General features: G+C 33.5%; 1 protein-coding gene across 2 annotated transcripts in view; it reads left to right on the top strand.

The window, feature by feature from the left end:
- The first annotated feature begins 618 nt into the window (after window positions 1-618).
- Window positions 619-26,477, top strand: part of CDH12 (cadherin 12) — a 1,341,561-nt gene continuing 1,315,702 nt past the window's right edge. For both annotated transcript variants that reach the window (XM_074279079.1, XM_074279078.1), the window contains exon 1: window positions 619-929. The gene's annotated coding sequence lies outside the window, so the exon portion shown is untranslated. The remainder of the gene's footprint in view (window positions 930-26,477) is intronic.

Below are 26,477 nucleotides of genomic sequence, written 5' to 3' on the forward strand. Positions count from 1 at the left end.
CCATGGTCTGCAAAATTTTAAGAGCTGTAGAAATAAAGCTGCTTAAATGAAGAGTAGGAATTGATTAATTAGCAGATGATTCCAGTTACTGATAATATAATTATCAGCTGATTCAGCTTCTTACAATCTTAGAATGTGAAAATAGAAAAGGAACTCCTAAACATATTTACACTTCTTCATTCCAAGGTGATGATTCTGACTAGTGGCTAAGGATACTGGCAAAATTTGAACCAGAACCCAGGTTGCTTGAATTTTAACTAAATGGCTTTGCTATTAAAATAATCCCTCAGATTGCAGATGTTCAAAACAAACCCACTAGCTGTTATGCTCAGGTACCTTGCTTACCTTGGATTCCTCATACTATGCAAGAGAGCTAGTTTAACAATTCGTATGAACTACTTGGTTGCATTAAAAAAGAAATACTTAATGCAATATGAAATGAATGTTGAGGGAAAAATACACAAATACAGGCTCTTTCGAGTAAAGGGTTAACTTACTTTTCACTAGTAAATAATGTTTCAGAGGCACGCTGTGTGTTTTTGAGGGAGGGGATGACAAAAAAGGGAATCCTCAATACCAATTGGCTAGACTCTATCAGCTGCAGTTGAGCTCAAGCTGCTGCTAAAGAGCAGTATTGATCTGAAGGGTAAATGTGGAGGGAGCCACAGAGAGGGATCCAGTCATTTCTGAGAAGAGAGGCAGCCTCTTCCAGTAAGAAAGTGGTTTCTACCTGGCTCCTTTGCCTCCGAGAGCCTTTTGTGAATGAAGAGGTACACGCTACAGGGCAGTTTATTGCCACAATGATTTAAAAAGAAAGAGGGAGGAGGGAGAAAGAGGTATCACCTCAGTACAAGCTCCCCGTTGCATCCTGCTGCTGCTGCTTCTCCTGCTGCGACTGCTCCTGCTGCCGCTGCAATTTCTGCTGTCAGGTAAGAGCTTTCTTTATTCTAATGTGATTGCATCTTGTGTGATTGCTTCTGGGTACAAGAACAGAAATGCATTCGCGATTAATAAAAGAATGCGAGTGTGCTCAGAAGCTGAATAAGCATCCACGCAGATTAGGCATCTGAAATTAGCTTTTTTGGTTTTGTTTTGCTTTGGGAAACTTCAGTAAGTTCTAAACAAGTCTCCAGCCTTCGGAGATAGACGTTTAAAAAAACGTGGACAATAGAAGGAGGACTGGCAAGGTGCTAAAACACAGAGTTTGTGGGGGGGTTGTTTTTGTTTATAATAAGAAGTCTTAGAAATTCAAACATAAGTGAGTTCTTAGGGAAGAATCAATCATCTGCCTGATGTTGGAGGGCACTACTGGTCTTTGCTTTCTAATAGGCTTATTAATTAATTTATCAACTTCCTTTGAAATTAATTTGTTTTTTTAAAGATCTTTCATAACAACTTTCAGAAACTCATGCCTTGTTTTTTTGTCCATTATGAGTAAATAAAGCATGTTATTTTTGAGAGAGAGAAAATTTTGATTTTTAAAACCCAATAACTTTAAAACAACTTACTGATTTGCTTTCTCGTCATTTGGTATACTATGATGTCAATTTCTTAGCAAGGGATTAATTCAGCACTGGTATGAAATACCTCAATAGAGGCTCTGTTGTCTTATTTCCTACGTTTTGAATTTGTCTGGTGTAAATGAAACATGTTACACAAAATAACATTGATTTAGGATATAAATTCAGATAACTAAACAGACCTTTAATCATTCTTTTTAATGCTATTCTGCTGTATGCAGATGAGACAATTGCCTTATAAACTTCAGTTTTTCAGATTACTCTGTGACTCATGGACCCATGAGATATATAGACTCCAAGGAAACACGTTGAGAGACTTGGTGCTCATTCCTGTGATTATTTCTGATTTCACGTTGGCTATTATTAGGTCCATTCAGAAACTATCAAAACCAATCCTCTCTCCCTCTCTAACTGCATCCTCCAAGGCAAAATTACTTTACTATGGTGCTGGTTAGAAACTGTGAGCACAGGGTTGTATTTTGATTTTGCTTTTTTTTTGGGGGGGGGGAAGCAACTATTTCAGTTTTAAACTATCTTATGAATGACAAAAGCACTGCAGTTTAATCATAATAAGCAAGTGTTATGTCATTGTATCTTGGATTACATACATAGGCAATTTTAAGATTAAAAAAAAAAGACTGTGAACCTCTGAAATTCAAGTCAGTCTGTCATTCATAAACTGACTAGGGCCATTTGTGTTTTCTGTCTGTTAACATCTCAGTAGGAATTGCAGTGAGCACATTTTAGTGGGAAAGGTTTCCAGGATTCTTACAGAATGTCTCCTCAGAACGGAAAGCCAGATGGTTACTCTACCAAAGTCATAAGCAGTTAATTGCTAAATTGATTTGAAGTGCTCAGGAGCATATCAACACAGAAAGTAGCAGCTTACATCTTAACTGATCAAACCCGTTATTCCAGGCTGTTCAGTAACAACATCAAAGTGTTTCTTAAGGATTTTGTGTGGGGAGTATCAAAGTAAGGAGGAAACATTGAATACCAATTTGAAAACTGGAGTCTAGAATAGTTACTTCTCCTAATTTACTTCTTTCAATACAAAGATATATTTCTGCCCAAAGTTAATTTGCCCAAGGATCATCTTCTCAATTTCCTCCACCTCAACTCAAAACCATACTGCTTTGTTTTGTTAGAGCCTATTCTCCCCTCTTCCACACCCACACCCCCAAATTTTGTTTCAACTATAACAGCTAAGGAATTTCTGATTTCCTACTGTTTGTATTAGGTTCACAAACATTAGGAGTAACTTTGTCTGCCAAGAATGTGAGTTTCCTGCTGGACCATTACTCACTCAGTTGCATTTACTCAGAGATAGTTTTTCTCAGCATGAGAGGGCCAGACAATAGCAGGTTATATGTTTCTATTAAAGAGGGAGGGGAATAATAATCATGATAATGCCTCCTACCCTTATAGATGGGAAAAAATCACACAGTGGAAGCTGATTCCTGGAGTATCAAATTAGGACAGATATTGCTTATTTCTGTATTTTCAGGGTCTTTATATTAATTTATGGAAAACCACATACTAAGTTTACTGTGAAACCTGTATCCCTTCATGACATCTATTCAAATAAAATAAACTTGAGTGCACTTATTATGCCATTTTAGCTTGCACCTGGGACTTTTCACATGCTTTATACAGCATATTTCTTGATTCTAAATGGCCAATACTTTCTAGTTTGTTTGGTAAGAAAAAAGATGGAGTAGTTATTTCCTTCTGGTGTTAACACTGACTAATACCTGATAATGAAATTGATTTATATAGCGTCTCATTAGATGGTTCTTTTATGTTGATAATGGGGAATGGGGTTATCTTTGACTACCACATAGTTAAATACATATCAAAAACTTCTTATATCAGAAAGATCTATGAGAGCAAATGACTCTATGTGATATTTTAAAACTGTTAACCAAGCTTATCTGGCAATGTCTAAATTAGTGTGTGTACATATAAAATGTGTCTTTAGAGCTTTTAAATGAAATGATTCTCTCAGGGGATAAAACATAAATAGAAAAATGTCTAGAGAGGCTCATTACCTAAAGTAGGATGCTATTCCATATAATTTCTTGACAAACGGATATTTTTGTTGTTTTCTAAGTAACACAGGAAAACATAACATCAATTAGCATGACCGACCTTGACCAGGACATTTACTTACTATTGGCTTTTTTTTTTTTTTTTTTTTTTTTAGTGGAAATGTGTAAAGACTTAAAAACTCTCTCTGAATTAATAAAAGCCCAATTTTATTTCTAGGACTGAATATAATTACATTTAAAGAAAACTTACAAAGTTTGGTGTGTAATCACAGTGTGAATTTACAGCAATTTCTTTTAAACTGGGAACTTTGTGAGTTTTCAGATCTCAGACCAATGTCCTATTTGCACTTTTAAAGAATTGCTATTTTTAAATTTAAAATTATTATATTTTACACACACACATACACACACAAGACACACACATACCCCCCCTTTTTTTTTCTCTTTAAGAAATAATATTTCCTGGTTTGACAGGGTAAAAACAGCTAAGTGTCTACTATAACAGAAAAGTATATGATGTGTGTGTGTGTGTGTGTGTGTGTGTGTGTGTGTGTGTGTGTATTGAATAATGACAGTATAAAATATCAATACTGGATCAGTTAAAGCTCCATTTTGAACGTTACCAATTACAGGATGTAAATGTGGGAGAAAATATACTTTTGGAAGAGGCACAAATAAAAAAAATGAATAGGTGGACTATCATTAACTGTAAAACAACAAACAAACCTAGATCAATGGCATAATAATAATGTGTGCCTGTATAAGTATATTTATGTTTTATTGAATTTTCAATTATATTGCTTCTATTTAATGTATATAATAAACAACTGAGAGACTGTGAGGAGTATACATTTTCTATTATTAGAAATGTAGTTTTATTCAGCTTTTTAACACTCCCTGTGGTTTCATTGGTCTTAGAACAAGGGGATAAATTAAACCTAGAGTATGCATCAATTCCATTTAATCTTCATGTGAATTTTATTGTGCTGTCACTGTTTTGAAGGCACTGAATTATATGGAATTTACATTGCCTTAAATATGAAAATTATTTCAATTCTAGTTTATTTTTAAATAATTATACTACATTTCCATCTTCTATACACATGTGAACAGACTGAAGTAGCATATGTGTATATACACAATACATATATATGTGTGTATATATGTATGTCATATATGTGTGAAACTCATTTTGGAGATTTGTAATCTTTGTAAAACTAGTAATTTCTCAAACCCATAAAGGAAGAGAAAGATAAGTACTGAGAGAACAAAAATGATAAATACTTTAATTCAAAGTGGGATGTTGAAAGGATAATCCTTCATTGAATCTTAAATGATGGTGATGCCATAGAGTGTTACAGGCTTCCTGTACCCTATATAGAACAACTTTTTTGTTTCCCAACATAAGAGTTTAGATATATATATATATACTCCCTGCTGCCCCCTACAAATCTCAAATTTCACTTCACATGCTATTTTGAGAGGATCACAAGGATTTTCTTTCTTCCCAAAGTATGTCTTGCTTTCTTGTCAAAGTATACTGACTTATTAGGTGATTAAAAAGGAATTTACCATAAAATATTATAGTGCAACAATGGTGAATGGGATGCAGTAATATGAAAAATTAAATATTTACTGTTCTTCAGTGATTCTTGCTATTTATTCTAGTTGTTAACACCAACTATATTTACTACATTCCCCTCTTGCCTAAAATTATTTTACTTTTTTTGAGCTTACTATTAATTAAGGTCAAATATTGTTAAGTATTGGTTAACCAGAATTCTCTTTATATCCCCAGATTTTTGAATATGGGCAAGACCAGTACATTTATTCATCTTCAACCTATGACAAGGGAAGAACAATTTTGATTCTCAGTTTCTAGTATTCTCCACTCCTCATTGGGTCACGAAGCTATCTTTTCTCAACTCTTAAACCCTAGTCTCCCTTATCCTATTTCACCCTCTCCCCCTATCATGTCTCAGCTCCTTTAGAAACTACTCTTCTTCTAGTCGCTTTCTCTTTTGTCTAGTCATAAAACAAACTCAACAAGCTAATTCTTTAGCTTTCTTGGAAATAATTACATTTTCTATCTGTGTGGTACTAGCTATGTAGTACAAGGCTATCCTGTCTGTTTTCCTTGGTTGCCCTTTGTAGATTAATGAGTGTCCAGGTAGGCATGACTCAAGATCTATACCAAAGACTGAGCTAATGTGACAGATGTATAGATAAGGTAATAGAAATTGAATATCTTTACTCAGAACACATATCTCTAACTTACAGTCACAAGTTCTTGGCCCTGTTTGAAAGCAATCATCCTGTCTTTTTTCCTGAAATTACATATTATTAAGTTAATGATATATGGACATGTAAGTTATATGCAAGGTAAGGACACATATAATCCTGGGTTCAAGTGCTAATTTAGCTACTAAATGTGAGGTATGAGCAATTTGTTTAATCTTTTGAGTTAGTTTATAAGTTTACTTTTGAGAATCAGATACCCGGGGCAGCAAATAGAAGAGTGGGCTTGAATTCAGAAAGAGTTGAACCTACTCTGTGACTTAATATCTGCCTCAATTTCTTCAACTTTTAAAATGAGATTAATAACAACATCAACCTCATCAAAAATGGTTCAAATGAGATAAAATTTTAAAATGCTTAATATATCTGCCATACACTAAAATTTTAATAAATATTACATTCCTATAAAATAAGAAGGCTACTCCTTTTTGCTCCCATAGCTTTAATAGCTATGATGGTATTATAAAAAGGCTATTTACCTATATAGTAAATTATACAATCACTGCTCTCATTTATGCACATTGCAAAGACCCATGTTTCCACTTGTATTTGTTTTCTTCTCCAACTCATTATCTCTCTGTGTAGAATACTTACATTGAATGGATGGATAATTAATGAAAAACATTCCTTAATTAATGTGTGCTAAGCACAGTGGATAGAAATGCAAAAGTATACAAATGCAAAAGCAAACACTGACCTTAGCCTCAAAAAGTTTACCTTCTAACTGGGGTAGACTGTACTTATTGAGTAGTCATGGTTACCTAGGACTATTTTGGTTCAGAAAAATGCCAGGATGTTGAGTGGAGCAAAAGGGAAGTAGACTGTCACAACTTTTTGCTAGCAATGGCTGTATTGATTTTATTAAGGTTGAAGAATAGGATAGTAAGAAAAGATAGAAGAATGGTCAGAACATGGCAATAAATTGGTGAGAGGGCCTAGGTGTAACACTAACCCATTTTAGACATTATTATCTAAGTGTGAGACACATAGTCAGGATTCCCCAAATTTCATTTTCATCTTTTACTCTCCCTCCTCTTACTCCTCTCTCTTCCTCTCACCTTTTCACTTTCTGTCTCTGTCCCTCTCTCTCTCTCACTCTTTGACCCCTTCCTTCCTCCTTCTTCTCTCTTTCCCTCCTTTCTATGAAGTATCTTTTGCTTTTACATATCTATATTTATGTAGTGTCACTCAGTAGACTGTAAGTCCTAAAAGTTAGGGACTGTTTGGTTTTTATGTCTGTTTCCCTGTATCGTAACATATTAGCTCTTAAATAGTATTTATATAAATGAATTAAAATTGATTTTTGGATGCCATCTTTATATGTTAGGAAGGGGGGGAAATATCATGATTTCCAACTCTAAGGATGAAACCTCCCTTTCCGAATTTAAGTAGATATTTTTCCAGTAAAAATAATAACATTCATCTCCTAGACCTTTATTCAGAAGCTTTCCTACTTCACAGGGATTACCAGAAATTGACTTGCATTGGATCTCTGTATGTGATCGAATACATTTGTATGTTTACATGCACACACATATTCTATTTTTTGTTCAGAACCTATGATTTCATTCATATAGGGAATTTCCTGCTCTGGAACTTCCCTTCAGCAATACATAATTCAGTTGTTTTGTAACTAAAAGTTTTTAGTGGATTTGCCTGGAACACTGAGAGATTTAGCAGCTTGCCTGTAATCACATAGCTGGTAGTTGACAGAAGCAATACTTGAATCCAGATCTTCCTCCTTACAAGGACACTATCCAACCCACTATTTTATGATGCCTCTTCAGTTAGGTACATATACACAGGGGTATGTAAGGAGTTATGTGAAAAGTATCATGTAATAGTTGATGGATCGACTGAACTTGGAAAAAGGAAAAAAAAAAGTAAAGTTTAGTCTTTACATTAACTATCTGTAAGTGGCAAAATAACTAAATTTCAGTGAGATCCTCTCTAAAAAAATAGGCACCACATTAATGTATTGTTGGTGGAATTGTGAACTTATTCAACTATTCTATAGAGCAATTTGGAACTATATCCAAAGGGCAATAAAACCATGTATATACTTTGACCTCATAATACCATGACTAACCATATATCCCAAAAGAGATTTTAAGGAAAAAAAGGTAAGGGCAAGGACTTGTATGTACACAAGTATTTATAGCAGCTCTTTTCTTAGGGCAAAGAATTAGAAATTGAGAGAACATAGCTGAATAAATTGTGATATGTGGTTATGATGGAATACTATTGTGCTATAAGAAATGATGAACAGGATATTATTAGAAAAACCTGGAAAGACATCCATAAGCTCATGCAAAGTGAAATGTAATATGTACAAAGTAGCAGCAATTTTGTGAGATGATTAGCTGGGAATGACTTTGCTGTTCTCAGCAATACAATGATCCAAGACAATAGTGAAGGACACGTGATTGAAATATACTAGCCATAATCAGAGAAAGAACTGATTGTCTGAATACAGATTGAAGCATACTTTTAAAACTTTTTCTTGAGGTGTTGTTTTTGGAGGAGGGAAAGCGGTTTTATGTTTTCTTTCACAATGTCTTTTATGTTTATATATTTCATGTTTGTCTTGATAGGAGGGGGACTAGGGTTGGAGCAACGAAGAGAAGTTAACTTCAGCTTTTTAAAAAATGTTTTAAATTGTTTTATATGGAACTGGAAGAAAAAATATTTAAATAAATGTTAAATAATAAGTAAATAAAAATTAAATGATAAAAGGAAAAAAAATAATAAAATTTTTCTCCAAAGTGGTATGCTGAGATCTGACTAAAGGATTTGTGATTAGGCATTTGGAAGATGGAAATATGAATCACATATCATATTTGCCATGATAATCAACTATTACCATAAACCCCTTTCATCTCTTATAATTTAAAAGATTACCTACAATTAATGGAGAGAATTTCCACTTTGGGAAAGTCTCTGCACTGATGACATAATAGTTGCTTAACCTATGGATCTGTATGTAATCAAAACCAACTTCAAATGCTTGCCTGTTGTGTAACCCTGGGCAAGTCACTTAACATTTGACTTTTTTTAGTTCGGTGTCTGGTACATAACAGGTACAATTTCCTCTCTTTCTCCTATGTATGTGTGTTATCATATGTACAGAGATTTAGACTTAGACAGGACCTTGCAGATGGGCTAGCCCAACTCCCTTGTGTTATTGAAAAGAAAATAGAAAGCGGGTAATATTAGGAAAATTGCTCATTGTCCTACTGATAGTAGTAGTAAGAATTTCCAAATGATCCCAGGGCTTCTAACACTAGCTAGAATATTTGGTATTGTAGGACATGCTGCCTGCTTCTACATTCCCAATGTGAAGTCTATGGACCCCTCCAAATAATGTTGTTAATTATATTTTAAAAAAAATAAATTTTGTTGGATTGCAAAGGAAGCCAACTATATTGAATTACTTATTGTTTGGGGTTTTTAAAAACATGTTCAAAGATATCTTGCTAAGGATCCTGATGCTGAGAGTAATATTTCAAGGAATAGTTAGAAAATTTTTCCAATTTTTCTTTTGCTTTAAAAGTGTATAAAATGATGAAAGTATCGCTATTATTAGAAATTTATACATATATATGCATATCTATGCATATCTATGCATATATATATGTATATATATATATATATATAAACATGAACATATATCTACTTTGTCTCCACCTAGAAAGTATAACTACAACAAAATCATTTAAATACAAGTTTCCCTCTCAGCCTGACCTTTACAATTAAATGGCCAGTGATACTCTGTGCAAGTTAACTTAATTATCTAAAGTAACTACTTGAAAAAGCATGACATTAATAGAGACTCATTGGGGATTGTATAGCAAAAATGATGCCTTCAACAGTGAAGATGAAAATTACTTTTTGGGCTCACTTGTCGTACTTGGACTCATTTTTCTATCATTGGATAATTCAAATAAGTTATAACAGTGTTAGAATGACTAGGGAAGGGGAGAAAGTGGAAAAATTCTGTTTTGAAGGACCATTTCACCTCTCTTCCTTTTCAGAAGTCTGATTCTTGTCTGATTCAAATTCTTTCTTACTACTACTTAATTGGCCACCTTCTTACAATTAATATATTATGTCATGGGAATAGGTTTATCTAATTTCCCAGCAGAGCTTAATTCTGTCCATAGAGCAGGGCAGAATTTAGTAGAGTATTGCTCCCATGAAACATCCCTCTTAACCGCATAAAAAGTAATTTTGCCTAGGGAATTGTTCATGGCAAAAACATTAATTCATGACATAGAGAACCTTGCTAACATTCTTTTTTAAGGTTTAAACTTTAACAAAGCTTTTATCTACCAAGTTTTATATGAGGGCTTTTGCCAGTTGATAACTATCTTAAAACACCTGAAAAAGTCTATGCTAATAGGAGAATATATATCTGAGTGACCTTGAGGTTGAGTTCTCAGCCAAAATAATCAAGTTTGAGAATTTTATAATTATTTTAAATTCTAGCTCCCCCACACCCCATCTGCTCCTGGTTCTTACTCAAGGGACGTTTTAGGTCTTACATTGACTTTTGGCAGGGAGGGTACCTTTTTTTTTTCCATCTAACAAAAATGTTTATTTTTTAGCTTTTTATTTTCAAAATATGTGCATAGATATTTTTCAACATTCACCATTGAAAAACTTTATATTACAAATTTTTTCTCCCTTCCAAAAGAAACCTAGATTCTAACTTCAACTATGATACATATTAGTGGAACAGCACTGGCCAGTCTCCTAACTATTTTGTGATTAATTTCTCTCATTTTTGAAGCAAATTGGTTGACCTTATCACTCTTCCTTCTGTAAAGCACTACATCTTCCTTGTTTCTAAAAAATTTTACAGAAATTTACATGTGGAAAGCAATAGCTTATACAGATGTGGGAAAGCCCATTTTGCAAGTATCTACTGAAACAAAAAACTGAGAAAAAATTATATCCAAAGGTTTTGATAAAGGCCTGATTTCTAAAATATATAGAGAAGTGACTCAAATTTATAAGAATGTAAGTCATAATGCAATTGATAAATAGTCAAAGATTATATACAGATACATTTCAGATGAAGAAATGAAAACCATTTCTAGTAAAATGAAACAATGCTTTAAATCACTATTGATCAGAGGAATGCAAATTAAGACAACTGTGAGGTACTCTATACATCTCTCAGTTTGGGTAAGTTAACAGGAAGAAATAATGATAAATGTTGGGGGATGTGGGAAAACTCAGGCACCAAGATGTAAACTGATGGAAATCTGTCTAAAGGGCTGTAAAACTGTTCATACCCTTTGATCTAGCAGCACTTCTATTTGCATATATCCCAAAGAGATCATTAAAAAGGGGAAAATGACTCTACTCTTTCTGTAGTGGCAAGGAACTGGAAACTGAGTGGATGCCCATCAGTGGTAAAATGGCTGAATAAGTTATAGTATGTGAAGGTAATAGAATATTATTTTTTCTATAAGAAACGATCAGCAGGATGATTACAGAGAAGCCTGGAGAGACTTACATGAACTGATGCTAAATGAAGTGAATAACATCAAGAGAATACTGTATGTACACCGAAATAACAAGATTTTATAATTATCAACTCTGATGGGCATGGCTCTTTTCAGCAGTGAAATGATTCTGGCCAATTCCAGGTAGACTTGTGATGGAAAGAGCTGCCTGCATCCAGAAAGAGGACTGTGGGGACTAAATGTAGATCATAGCATAGTATATGCAACTTTTTGTTGTTGTTTGCTTGTTTTTTATTCTTTCTTGTCTCATTTTTTTTTCTTTTTGATCTGATTTTTCTTGTGCAGCATAATAATTGTGGAAATGTGTAGAAGAATTGCACATGTTTAAGCTATATTCAATTATTTTCTAAGGGTAAGATACCCTTATCTACCAAACCTATAGTAGGTTAAGCAACATTTTGAATAAATATTATCTCATAAATATTGATTTTGGTGGTTTATTAGCCAGTAACTGCAGGTCAACTTCAGAGATGAATGATTTCATCAATCAGTTAAAAAAATTATTAAATGCTGCCTATGGAACATGTGCTAAATGATGGGAATACAATTACAACAGTGACTTCAAATAGTTGTCCATCATACACCATACTGGTGAGTTCTCTACTTTTCAATCCCCTATATAAAGTACCATTATCAATTGACCAATCAGATATCTCAGAAGAGCTCAGGTAAATAATCAATGAAATATTGGCACTCTTTAAGCATTTGATAAGTTTTGTTTGAAAATCCATCAGTCATGATTTTTTTTTTAAAGAATCACCAAAAAAAAGCTCTTCTTTTACACCCACTGTGAAGAAAAGGGAAAAAAAAAATAGGCTCCAATTTTGTGCCAGATCTAAGTAAGATTTTAAACTTTAATTCAGAATAACTCAGGAGGGAACTAGCCTTTTTTAACTGAAGATTCAATACTATCTCTGTGTGTATAATGTCCTCAATTCCCTATGGTGTCTACAATTAAAATAAAGCTCCCAGGTTGCTCTAAAAGGAGGAAAAATCCTTGAAAGGTTTGTCTTAATTGGTTCTGAGGCTCAGTTTTGTTATCTGAAGTGAACAGTAAAGAATCAGTATTAACACCTGGAACTCATGTCTATGCAAAGTCCAGAGTTCCTAAAGCAGCAATTAAATGACTTAATCTTAAAACCCTCCTAGGTTCAATTCAGAGCTCTCTTCTGAAGGGCAACACTAATTCTTTATGAATGCAACTACTTCTAACAGCACTGCCCTAATTTGAACAGCTTTGGAAATTCCATTCTTTCTAACTAAGTTAATTGCATTGCAAAAGTCTGCTTAGAGTAGAAACTTATTTCTTCTTTTAGAGAAATGTTTTTCTCAGCCCATTCCATCACTACTACATTTGTGTGTCTGTATGACTAAAATTTTTCCATATAGACACAGTTCATCATTCCAAACATCCTATCAAAATCCAGTTATAGAAAATGGTCTGCAAACAAACTATAAACTCTTTGACTAGAAGTACCTCCAGGTTTACTTATGCTTGGATTGTAGATTCTAATAGAATAGAAGTCCTTGGAGCTTTAACAAATCTCTGTGCTTTTAAATAGACTGTGACCTATTCATTTAAAGGGCTGCTTCAATAACGCAGTGGTTCACTTAGGTTAATGATAGATCATAGTGTGATTCGATTTGCAGAGTGCAGAGATGCCTATTATCCTCCTAAAGTTAGCTTGGGTCATGTTATCACATCCAAATGATGAGTCATGCCCCCTTCCTTGTCCCTGTAGATATACCAGTGATTACAGGAAAGCTCAGTGTGCTTATCCACTAAGCCTGAAGAATTCAGCTGGCTGGGGATGAATTATTATTTTTGGCTACAGGTAGGGGAAAAAGAAAAAGAAACAAAACACCTCCACACACACCAAAAAAACGAGAAAAAATGGGCATAGGTCAAGCTTCTTATGACTGATACTTCCCTCTTGTGACTTCTATTTTGGCATTTTTCTGAATATAAGAGGTGGACATTGGGTCTCTCTTTGAGTTTCTTTTCTTCCTGTGTTAAAGAAAGTGGAATGGCCTGGCCTGTAGAGCTAGAATATTTACAATTACAACTTATCACAATTGTTTTTCTTTTTACTTACTCAAACTGCCTTTTCAAAAGATGCTCACACAATCACTACACAGCAACGGCAGCAAAGCCTATGGACAAAGAAAAAAATCACTGCTTTTTAAAGGCTCTATGTTGATTATGAATGTCATATCTAACTGACTTAAACTGACAAACATCTAAAGCACATAGGCATCTAAGAGAAGATTGAGGAGCATAAGTTTTTTTTTGACTTTCATTTAGTTGCTAGGCCAATATTTTGATTTTCTATCTTAAAAGAGTTTATCTGTCATTTACTCAGCTGTACCTCTTACATATATATACACACATCTCTTGAGAGTTCTTAGTAACAAGAATTAAAACATAAAATTTTGTTTTCCAGCAACAATTTTGACAACTTATCTTTCTTCTTTTTCTTCCAAAGCCCCGAATTTTCCTCAAAATTCATGCCTATTGAAATATTTCAAAGTCGAGAAGATTTTTACTGTAAAACTCATTTACACTAATATTTTCCAAATATCTTTTTACAATAAAGAAAGCTGTGTATGTGAGGATTTGAGGGTGTATTTAATTCCTAAACTACAAACATCAGGCAAAAAAGAAAAAAAAATGGGGGAAATTGGAGGGTATAAAAAAGGTATTTACTAGTCATAGCAAATATAACAAGAAAAAATATCACTGTGCCATAACTCTGCATTGCCAATTGAATATGTTTTATTTTCTTTAAAGATGGTCCATTAGTTAATGTCACTAAGCAGAATTGTTAACATGAATATGTTCTCAAATAAAGTGGAAAATTTACCTGGTTATTATGAATTCACATACAAAGCTCCTTTTAAACCATTATATTAAACTATTCTAGGCCCAGAACAATGATAAATGTAACAAAAAGTGAGCCAAGAAGTTTCCATTATAAACTTCTCAGAATGCCAATTTTTGTAAGTACATTTACCACCTCAATTTTTTAATACTGCAAAGTTTCAAAAACCTTGACAATCAAGGCTTTTTTCTAGCATTCTAAATGAAGTAGAGAAATAATCCCATATGTTAAAAAAAAAATTTGTCTTGTGATGGGAATAAGGGAAAAGATAATTATAACAAATGAAGTCATTCCATTATAGTACAATTCACACATATGTGTGAATATCATTATAATATCATATAATGTCATTATATGATATTTTGGTTTGATCTAAATGTGATGAGCAAAGGCCTCTCTGGAAAGATAGCTGAAAACCTTACAAAAAAAAATGATTTCAAAATTAAACTAGATTTCCCAGATGCTAAACACCATTGTTTATAGGAGATGTAGAAAACTGCTTTGGAAATGTTTACTATTCTGATTTTTCAAAATTTTGGCTTTGATTTTCCTACCAGTTATAGTGAAATTAGTTTTCACAAATTTCTTAGGACATTTTTGGATTGCCTTTAGCCTGCAAGGACATTAGGGGAATAGTTGTTTTGATCTACACTTATTTGTTCTTCTATGTTATCTACTCTAGCCAGGTGAACCCATTTCCTATCTCCCTAATGTGGCTGCTCTGCATTCATTTGTTCCCACCTGCAAACCCTTCCCTGGTCATGCCCCTAGTATTTATTGCCTTCAATTCCAGCCAAAAGTGCAGAACCTTCTGTATAAGGCAAAATGGTTCCCTTTTCCTGGTTTCTTTGTTATTGTTAACTGAAATGGGCAATTTTCTAGTTACTGATCCCCTATTTCATATTGACCTCTAATATAGTTTGTTTGTTTGTTTTTTTCTTCTAGGGCCTGTGTACAATCAGGTCAGCTGTCCTTTTGTTCCCTAATATCTGCTCATTTGTCAATCAACCATTACTTGACAAATAATTTCCTAGCACATCTAGAGTTCAGACTATTTCTTTAATGTGCTATATTCCCAAATTTGCTGCTGCTATCCCTATCCCTGTAGAACCTTCTTAGGTTCCAGAATTCAAATCCCACATTCTCCTAACACATGAATATGCTTTATCTCAAGTATAAAATCTTTGTTAAATTTATGAATATTACTATTTAAAAAATTGTTATCATGTCATTTTCTTCTCGTTGTTAAACCAGTTTTATGACCCTTGCATATGCCATATATGCCCTTACATATACTTTGTAAGAGTGTGCATGTGTGTGGCTGGGTGAGTGGGTGGGTGATGTATATACACACATAATAGTAGGAATCTTCTGATTTTTTTTTGTTTGTTTGTTTTTGTTTTGTTTTATTCATCACTTTTCAGGTAGTCTGATGATGAGTCCCTCTAAATAGTTGTTGTCTGGTCCTTGGAAAATAGTTTTAGATAGATCGATAGTCGGTCTACTTACTATCCGGGAACCTGGTTAAAGTCTTTATAAGATGTGACAGAGTTGAAACCTCAGGATTCCCAAAGCTTAAGGCAGTAGGTCATCTCCACAGTATAAGAAGGCACAGAATTGTTTTTTTAAACAGAAATAGAAACAGTAATTACAAAAATGAAACATATATATGTGTATATATATATATATATATATATATATATATATATATATATATATATATATATATATATATATATATATGAATAACCTACAAACATTCTGAGAAGAGTAATCAATGGTATACAGAATAAATACTCTGTTGTGCTATATAGTTTTGGCAGGGAGAAGGCTTTTTGTTCATTTTTATTAAATGAATAAAGGGTGGAGTTTTTGAAACACTTCTGGATAATTGTAGCTCATCGTTATTGGGAGACTTCATTAGGTAGTTAAGATAGTAGCAATGCTTTTTTCATTGTCTGACAGGTGGCTATAAAACTTGATAAATGTCCTGCCAAAGAATTAGCATGTGAGCTTTTGAAAAGGAAAAAAAAATCCCCAGATTCTAATAATGCAGATTATTTGATTGATGCTTGGCTTGCAATTTAATTACAAGAATAAATGAGGAAGAGGAAATTTGTCACTTCCCCATTCATTATTCTCTAATTACTCTACAACTAATAAAGGCCTAGGATTTGGTAAAATAACTATACATATAATTTATGATATTAGCCACTGTAAGATAAAGATGAAAACATGAATAATCTATGAAGGCCAAAATACCACAAAACAAACCATAGGATAAGATGATCTTGGACTATAATGTCCACCATCTATCAGAAAAGTAATGTATTGCAACAAATGAAATGCTTTGCTTGTAAGGATGACAGAATATTTTTTCCACTATATAATATTTATGCATATGTTATCTCCGCTGGACTGGATCAATATGGCACCTTAGAGCCAAGAATTTATCTTGGTTTAAGATTATACTAAACACATTTAACATCTCTTAAGTTTATATAAGGATGTATTGAATAGGCCAAATGAGTAATGGTAAACTGCCTCTGAGATTGCTGTAGTTTAGATAATCTGTGTCTTAAATAATATTTTTTAGAAATTTAATCCAAACTATTTTAAAATGGATTTTAATTTGGTTTTACCTTTTGGTCTGATATATAAGTACAGATACCAAGAAGCAAATTTTAAAGCCATTTTAAACACACTTTCATTTAGAATCTGTCTTTTTTTTTCTAGGTCCCCAAGTAGACTTCTAATTGGCTCTCCTCTCTTAAAACCCACATTTTTTTTGTGTATGTGTTATTGGTGTGGGGCATATATTACTAATATCTAGACATTCTCTTAAATATTAAGCTGAAGAAACAAAGATGACTTTTCTCTTCATATAAATGAAAAAGTGCTTTGGAGTTTCAAATGAAAACCTTGTGATTTTGTCTATTTCAGTTGGAATGATTGAAGGAATTAAAAATAGTAAGTGCCTACTATGTCCCAGAAATTATACTAGGTTTGGGGAATATAAATATAAGTATGCTTCCATACATTATGGGAATATGTAGTTATGCCAATCTTTCTAAATTATTTACACTAAGATTTGTCAATCTTTTTTGAGTCAGAGAGCTCCCTTTTGGTAGTGATGAAGCCTATGAATCCTTATAATAATGTTTAAAATGGATAAAATACAATTTGTAGGGTACCTAAAGAAACCAGCTATATTGAACAAACATATTTACTAATAACAAAAAAAAAAAAAAAGTTCATTGTCCTCAGACTAAGGTCCTCTGAACTTAAAATGAAAGGTAATAAAAATGATTAGAAGCTATTTAGTTGTATAGTATTCTGTTGTTGTCATTGTTTATCCTTACTTCTTGAAGAGTTCTATGATGTCAGAAAAGTGAAGTCATAACAGTTGGATTTAAGTGAGATAGGGCTATGCAAAGTCCCCATCCTCTGTCCTCTGAAGCCATCTGATTCCAGTGGTGAGATATAAATTAGGATGACTGGATGACTTTCATTATCAAAGAAAACCAAAATGACATCACTATGTCAGAATCAAGTTACACTATGTCCTTCTTTGACTGATCAGACTAATATGAGCTCAGAATGCTTTGCCACAGGTTGGGCACAAATAATCACCATTAGCATTTGGAGTGGCTTCCCTAACTTTGTTTATCTCACTTCTGAGCTACTTCAATTATGTTTTGCTCATATTGCACTACACTTTCTCTGATGAGAGTGTGCTACACCAGAATGCCAGGTTGTACAATTAATTCTAAAGTTCTTATGAGAGATCTTGAGAGTTCTTTCATTTCTTTTTCTGAGTGCTTGGCCTATTTGAGTTCGCCATAAAATAAGTCTTTTGGGGTGGAGAATCCTGACCTCTTAGGCTTTCCCCCATCTCAGTTTGTCAGAGGCAATGTCCATTCAGTGATCAAGGCTCTGTTAGAAATAAAGCAAAGATTGGCTTCTTTTATCAAGAAATAAGGCAAAGAATGGCTTCTTTTACCTTGTCCAAAATAATAAAAATTCTACCTGAGAGGGAAAGATAGGATTTCTGGCCAAAATAGTAACAATTGCTTTTTGTATTCATTCTTAGTCATCTGGACCTAAACACCTGGTGAGGCTTGGGCTGTGGACCAATTGTTGGCCAATCATTGAGAGTCAGAGTGATTCAGGTTTAAGATTTGATCCTTAACTAGGGAATCTAGCCCATATACCCCCTGTTTCTTGGGAGGTTTCAGTTTTTATTCCTTTGGGTATAACACCTACAAGTAAGGATGTGATTCTCTATGTGGACAGAGGAAGAGGAGGGGTAGAGGGAAGAAAGGAAGAAAGAATTGGAGAGGAAGAAGGAGCTGCTTTGGCCAATTGGAACTGGGCAGTTACTCAATTACTACTACTTCAAGGCTTTGTCTTTTGTTCTCTAAGAGGACCATGACAACAGGAAGGTGATGTCATGATTTGCAAGTGAATTGAATATAAGACTTTGCAAGGTCTTTTTCCAAAGTCAAAGTGACTTTGAATTGCCTGCCTCACTCCCCAGAACCATCTGAGTTCAGTAGCAAGATACAGATCAACATAACTGGAGATGACCCACAGTTGTATAATATAAGACTTTATAGGATAGATTCAGTGAAGTTCTAAACTAAACTAACTCCTACTCACAGGATCTGCTACAGGAATCAACTGATGTTTTTGCTCCATCTCTGTCTCCATACTCCCAATCTCCTGTCAATTTCTGTCTAGGGGAAAGGGGAGAAAAGTGAAAGCTCTGTAAAGTAGGGAAGTAACAAATGAATTAGAGCCCTGTGTCATCCTTTTGGGACAAACCAGAGTCACAGAGCAAGATTAGGCATAAATGATATGGATCGTAATTACTATTATGTTATTCTTCTTAAACATATCCATATTCCAAACTTCCCCTTTTTTTGCCAATTTTTCAGGTTCTTAAAATTTCAGTGTCATCTTTGACTGCTCTGTTTCTTTTATCCAATATCTGATTTTCGAATCACTTTCAAGTCTCACTGGGTATATATAACTCCACATTTTTCTGTGCTGTCCTCTTTTAAGGTAGGTGTCTCCCACCTGTCCTAGCTCATTACCTCTCCCCTAGATTTCTGCAATAAACTCCTAACTGGTCTCCATTGCTTCAAGTCTCTGCTCTAATTCATCTTCTACACAAGAAACTAAAGTGATTTCCTAAAGTACAAGTCCATGTCATTCTATTCAGTAGCTCCATATTGACTGTGTTATCATTGCATCCTTATGTCACCCTTTTAATAATTTCTATTTTTGTGTTTTATAATGGATGTAATTATTTCTATAGCAGTATTATCTCTATTTTATGAGTAAGTGTATATAAACATATACATATGTGGGCATGTATATATGCTTGAAGTACATAATGAAATTTCTACATATGGGGTGATTGAATTGTTAGAAATATTTACAGTAGTATGTCTATATGCTAGTATAGATTTATATGTGTTTATATATATATATATATTATACATATATTAGAAGTACATAATGAAATTTTATATGTGGGATGGTTGCATTGTTAGAAATAATTATAGTTACTACTTAGTGCTTTATTGATTTTTATGCCTTAAATATATTTGCAAATCATAGCAATATATTGTAGTACTCACAGTTCTATGGGAATTAAATGTAGTAAGTCAGAGAGAGAATCAACTTTTATTGTCTTCATTTGCTTCTTTGACTTGTATTATACTTAAAATGAGTTCTAGAGGATAGCATATAAGAATTTGTCCATCAATAGATAACTAAATTCATGACTTCAAAGAAATAGCTATCCCTGAATATCTAAGTGGGATTTTCTGTATATTCCATTCCATCTGGAATATTGGATAGTCTTAGTCAATAAAAGCCATTTGCCTTTTGTATAATTTATAAACAAACAAAATATTATGTCTTATTTTGAGAATACAAATTCAGGGCTCCATGCTCACTTTTAAGCACAGTCACTTTGAGGATTGGGCTTGCTAAGAAAAGTAGCCCTTGAAGTAGGTTTCATAGAGGGCAGGGAAAGGGAATAAAATTATATAAAATCAAGGGGAAAAAGTGGGTTTTGGAAATAGGGTTAGCAAAATAGTTGATAAATTAAACCCATGAAAGATAATGAAACTGAGCACCTGTGGAAATTACCAGGGAAGTGAAGACAGTATAGAGATTGAGGAAACTTACTGGTTACCATAAACAATTCTTCATTAGAGGTGATTGTTTTTCCTGCCCTGTTTCTTATTTTCTAAGACATCCCCAACTACTCAAATAGTTGAAACTGTTAATAAAAAAAATTTCTTTTGAATATTTTTTTCTGGTCACTGTTACAGACAAGTAGTCAGATAAATATTGAGCTACCCAAAATTATAATGCAAAATACTTTTTATCTGTTTTCTGATGGCTTAGCAACAAATATGCTGCTTGGATTCCAATTTCCTCTTTCTTTTAAAAATTAGTCTGTTTTGTATACAAATTAGAGCCTTTAAAAATTAATTCTCACGAATTATAGATTTATGTATTTTGTCCCTGCAAAGAAAGGAAATAAGAATGCTTCATTTTGATACAGAAATGGCCAAAAGAAAAGAGATAGAATATGGCATTTAGATTCATGTTGAGCTTAAGCTATAAAGGAATTGCTCATTTTAGAAGAATATTTACGAATTCTTGCTGTGAAAATCTTTTTATTTTAAGCTTATTGCAGTATTTTGTTTAAAAAATTATTACAAAATGTCATGATACTTAATTTTATCTTGCTTAGGAACATATGTAATGCTTTGTAGTTGGCAGTGGTGCTTGGCTGATATTATGCAGTAATTGCTTTGTTTCAGCAAAAATGTTCACTATATATTGTGTTCTAGGTAGCAGTGACTTGAAAGTAGGGTCATTTACAATAGCCTATACATGTGCCAGTGGCATCTGGTGTAGTCTGGAAATTAAAACAGATATGAGGGTTAGAGAGGAAGTTTTGGAGCAGGGATATTGTCCAGTCACTACATTTCTTTGTGACTAATTGGCTCACTAAAATATTTAATCTTCTGCTACTTTTTTTTTTAAGTTAGGCAAGTAATACCTCATTATTTCAGAATTTATTTTTATACAATCTGGGAAAAAAAGGATTTGCTAAGAAAATTAACAATATAAACAAAAGGGGGATAGGGATGTTTAAACTACATTAATATTTTTAAGTAAGTTAGTGGTATTCAATATTATACAAGAAATATACTAATTTAAAATTAAAAAATATTAAAGATGTCATGGTGAGATCTTACTGTGATAACACTTTTTAAAGCTGTTAATTCAAGTTAAATGAATCAAGTTAATCTAATGTAGGGTCATATACAATAAGTCTTAAGAGACAGAGGACCTGAATTCAAATCAATTTTTGTTTCTTATAAATTATATAGCTTAGGACAAGTCACTTTGTAAAGATATATGGATCTTATTTCATTGAATTAAAATTGAAGGAGTAGACTATTTGTCTGCCATTAAGTCTGATAAAGCATTGACTTATGTAAGGGGAGACATTACATTCAAGGAGGAGAAGGTAGTTGGTCCTTCTCTAAGACTGTATTCTGGTCTGACTGTACCTTCACAAGATGTTCATTTCCAGACACAATTATTTAGAAAGGACATCAATAAATTGGAGTGTCTTGAAGAACTCAACTAAGAAAAGCCTTGAATCCATATTATAGGAAGATCAGTTGAAGGAACCGAAAAGGTTTAGCAGGGAGCAAGAGATGATTTTGCAGGAACTCAATACCTGTTTTCAAGTACTGATAAGCTATCATGTGGAAACAGGATTAACCTATTTCTACTGTCTTCCTAGTCTGGTCTTCTTTCATTCTTCTTAGCACACTGAGCCATCTGGCCATATTGACCCATTTACTATTCTGCACAAATGACAACCCATCTGAAGGTTTCTGTGTCTTTGCAAAGATTTTCCGGATGTCTGGAATGTCATCTTTTCAACTCTTCTTACTACAATACCTGTTTTAAGACACAGCCTAAGGACCACCCACGGTAGTGGGAAGTGTTTCTTGGTCTTCCCTAAATCTAGTGTCTTTGTCTCCGAAGTAAAATTGTATTTGTTTCTATCCTGCAAATGTGTTTTTACTCATTTTCTCCCCCATTAGAATGCAAAATCTTCAAATGAAGTGTTTGGGACAGCCACCCTTACACGAATTAAAAGTATAGACTCTCAAAGTAAAAAGAAAAAAAAGATTTATTATAATCTTGTGAGAAATGGCAGCTCCTAATGACAGTAGTATCAGTATAGAAATGCTAAATGCAAGCTGCAATATACAAGATTATATAGATCCTAACAGAGTAAGTACCTCCCCCATCTAATTTTTTTCTCCCTTTGACTGGGGACTTGAAGCTTAACTCTAAAGTGAGAAAACCTACCCAGAGACTAAAAATCGACTCAGAGACAAAGAATACCAGCCAATGACATATTCTTTATCATATTAGGAACTTAAGGCCACTTATTTAAGATAAATGAATATCTCTGTTTTTTTGGCTATAAAACAACTTGTTATTGCAAAGTTTCAAATTATCTGCTTTTATATGCCTAGAGTTTGACACTATCCCAGGCACAAAGTAAGAACTTAAGTGCCTTTTGTATTCATTCATTCATTTATAGTCTCTAATCTGCATTCCAGCTTTAAATCTTATGATTCCTAATGATTTCTCTATGCCAAGTTAAATAAGTACTTGAAAGTTACAGAACTGTTCTCAATACAAAACTGTCCATCATTCAGGCAGACAAGACAAACGTGATATTTTAATGAATGAGGTGCAATTATAAATGGGTAATACTATTAGTTATATGAGTATAAGAAAGTAATTTAACTTCATACAACCTTTATTCCTTCATGGATAAAATTGATATGATACCAGTATTACTTATCCATCAACTACATCCACTGAGGTTAAAATGGAAAGCAATAAAATGAAGTATTTTACAGATATTGCACAAAAATTCAAAGTGTGTAAAGTTTAAGGGGTCAAGAATTATTAACCAGAGTGCCTGATTGTGACACAGCCCAGCATATTAGATTATTAGTAAACAATGAACAGTTAATTTGGGTCATCTCCCTTGTATTTGGAAGTAGGGGGAAATAAACAACATGATAGCACTATATATCTTGGGGGAGGAGAGGTACACAAAGGAACATACAGTAGAAGTTTGCCTTAAAGGCTTATTTAACTTCCTTGTGTAATTTTATATTCCCTTGTTCACTCTGCTATATACTCATCTAAAAAAGATAAATAGAGGAATATAAATTCAGAGATAGGGAAGTGATAGAAATGCAAAATGAAAACAAAAAAAAAAACCTCATGGCTGAAATGAAAATCATATGATTTCTGAAAAGGTGCTAATAGAATTTCATTGTGCAACAATATACCCTAATTCAGTTCAAATCGCTATTAAATCTTATGACTCGTACTTTACCAATATAGGAATGCTAAGCAAACATGTGACTTCTGAAAGGAGCCAAGTACTTCAACAGAACTTTCCATGTATTTAAACAGCTAAAATAAGAGAACCTGTAGTTTATAAACTATGTTTATATACTATATGTAGTATATATAGTATTTCAGCTATATGGCTTCTATATTTTGTGAAAAGTCTATCTTGTACTGTTAAAAAGTACTTCTTTTTGGCTTTGTCCAATTCTTGAATTTGAAGTGATCACTTCTCACCAAAAAACTACCAAAGGCCAATGTTCATATGAAATTCATTGCGATAGTCTTCATAGTGTCTTTCTATAATGAAAGCATCACAGTAAAATTGAATTCATACCTTTGTCATTGATGCCTGATCTTTCCCTCCTTTGCAGAAGTATCATCACTATGTGGGTATACTTCAGGACTTCATCCTTTGTCCTCTATATTTCTGTTGAGTTCAATTCTTATAGATTCAACTTTAATTCTTTTTATACATGACTCCCAAATCTAACTATTCAGCCTTTATCTCTTTCCTGAACTTTCAGTTCCATGTCTCCTACTGCCTGCTGTATTCTTTTTTTTTTCTTAATTGTAGTAAGTTTATTTAATACATATTGCTTTATGAATCATATTGGGAGAGAAAAATCATAAAAAAGGGAAAACAATGCAAGAAATAAAAAACAACAGAAAAAGAAATGAGCATAGCATATGTTGATTTACATTCAGTTTCCTTAGTTCTTTTTCTTGATGCCTTTGGCATTTTCTCCAGAGTGTAGAAGAATCAATCCTTTCATAGCTAGATCCTCATACATGCTTGCAATTATTGTGCACAATGTATTCCTGGCTCTGCTTGTTTCACTCAGCATCAGTTCATATAAATCTTTCCAGGATTTTCTATAGTCAGCTCTTTCATCATTTAAAAAAAAAACACTAATATTCCATTACTTTAATGTACCACAACTTATTCTGTCAATCCCCGATTGATGTGCATCTACTCCTTTTCTAATTTGTTGCTACTACTTAAAGAGCTGCTAAAAATATTTTTGCACATGTGGATCTTTTTTCCCTGCTTTATGATTCCCTTGGGATACAGACCCAGTAATCTGTGTTCTGTATTCACCAAGATGTCCCATAGGCATCTTGAACTCTTATATTATTTTTTTTAAATAAAGGATTTTTTATTATAAAACAAACAAAACAAAAAACAAAACAAAACAACAATAACAACCAGCGAGCAGCTTGACATTGCCATTATGTATTGAGTGTCTCAGTACTGATGAAGATGAAGAGGAGCAGTTTTCTCTACTGAGGGGTTACCCTAAAATACCTGCCAAGCATTATATATGAAGGATCATAAAACCACAAGACCTCCATTGGTTAACAATGGCTCAAATCAGGACCATGGGTTGATACAGAATGGGGTCTGCAGCCCTGGGATTAGCATTTGTAGGATGAAGTGGGATCATTTTTTTGATTGAAATGTCCCTCATTCTCTCACCATTGTTCTCGCATTTATTACTTTATGAATTTACTTCCTTCATTCATGCCCTCATCTCACCCTATCTAAATTTCAACAGCCCAATGCTCTTTAATTGTCCAGTCTAATAGCTTTTTCTCAAACGTCATTCTCTGACTTCTCTGAAGCATTTGGCACTGGACATTCTCTCCTCTCAAGGTTTTCATGACATCACTTTCTTAGCTATTTCAAACCTATTGAACCACTCCTCTCGGTCTCTTTTGCTGGGACTCCATCCATATGTACTAACTGTGGGCATACCCCACAGCTCTATTCTAGATCCTCTTCTATTTCCAATTTAATTTATATACTTGGTGATCTCATCAGCTCCCATAGATTCAATATTCATATCTATACAGATGATTTCCAGCCCTACCCTTCCTTGAAAAGTCCAGTTTCATATTACCAGCTACCTACTGGACATTTGAGTATCTGTAAGTATAAAATTTCAAAACTATGTATAAACTCCTTTTGCATTTAAAGCTCTTTAGAACCTAGGATCTCTCTCTACTTCTTACATATTATTCCCCTCCATGCACTCTGTGGTCCAGCCATCCTAGCTGTTGCTGGTCCTCACAAATGCCTTTGTGTTAGCTATGATCCCCATGCGTGGAATGTTCTCCCTCTTCATCTCTGCCTCTCAATCCCTGGCTCCCCTCAAGATAGATCAGTCTCCACCTTTTGCGGAAGATCGGTCTCCCTTGGCCTAAGGCCTTCTTTATATTACCTTCTATTTATCTACTATGTATGTTTATATACTACCCTGGTACAAAGTAAGTCTATAGGAAAAATGACTGATGGGGGAACTTTTTTTCATCTCTCTCTTTCTAATTTATGCTAAGCCCCTTCTACCAGTTATCTTCCTAATGAATAGGTCACTTCTTCTTTTTTTTTTTTTTAATTATATATATATATATATATATATATATATATATATATATATATATATATATATATATATATATATATATATATATATATATATATATATATATTATAATATTATCTCTTGTATTCATTTTTCCAAATTACCCCCCTCCCTCTATTCCCTCCCCCCGACGACAGGCAATACCATACATTTTACATGTGTTACAATATAGTCTAGGTACAATACATGTGTGCGAATATCATTTTCTTGTTGCACAATAAACATTAGAATCCGAAGGTACATGCAACCTGGGCAGACAGATATTAGTGCTAACAAT

Source organism: Sminthopsis crassicaudata, chromosome 1, assembly GCF_048593235.1.
Source record: "Sminthopsis crassicaudata isolate SCR6 chromosome 1, ASM4859323v1, whole genome shotgun sequence".
NCBI lineage: Eukaryota > Metazoa > Chordata > Mammalia > Dasyuromorphia > Dasyuridae > Sminthopsis > Sminthopsis crassicaudata.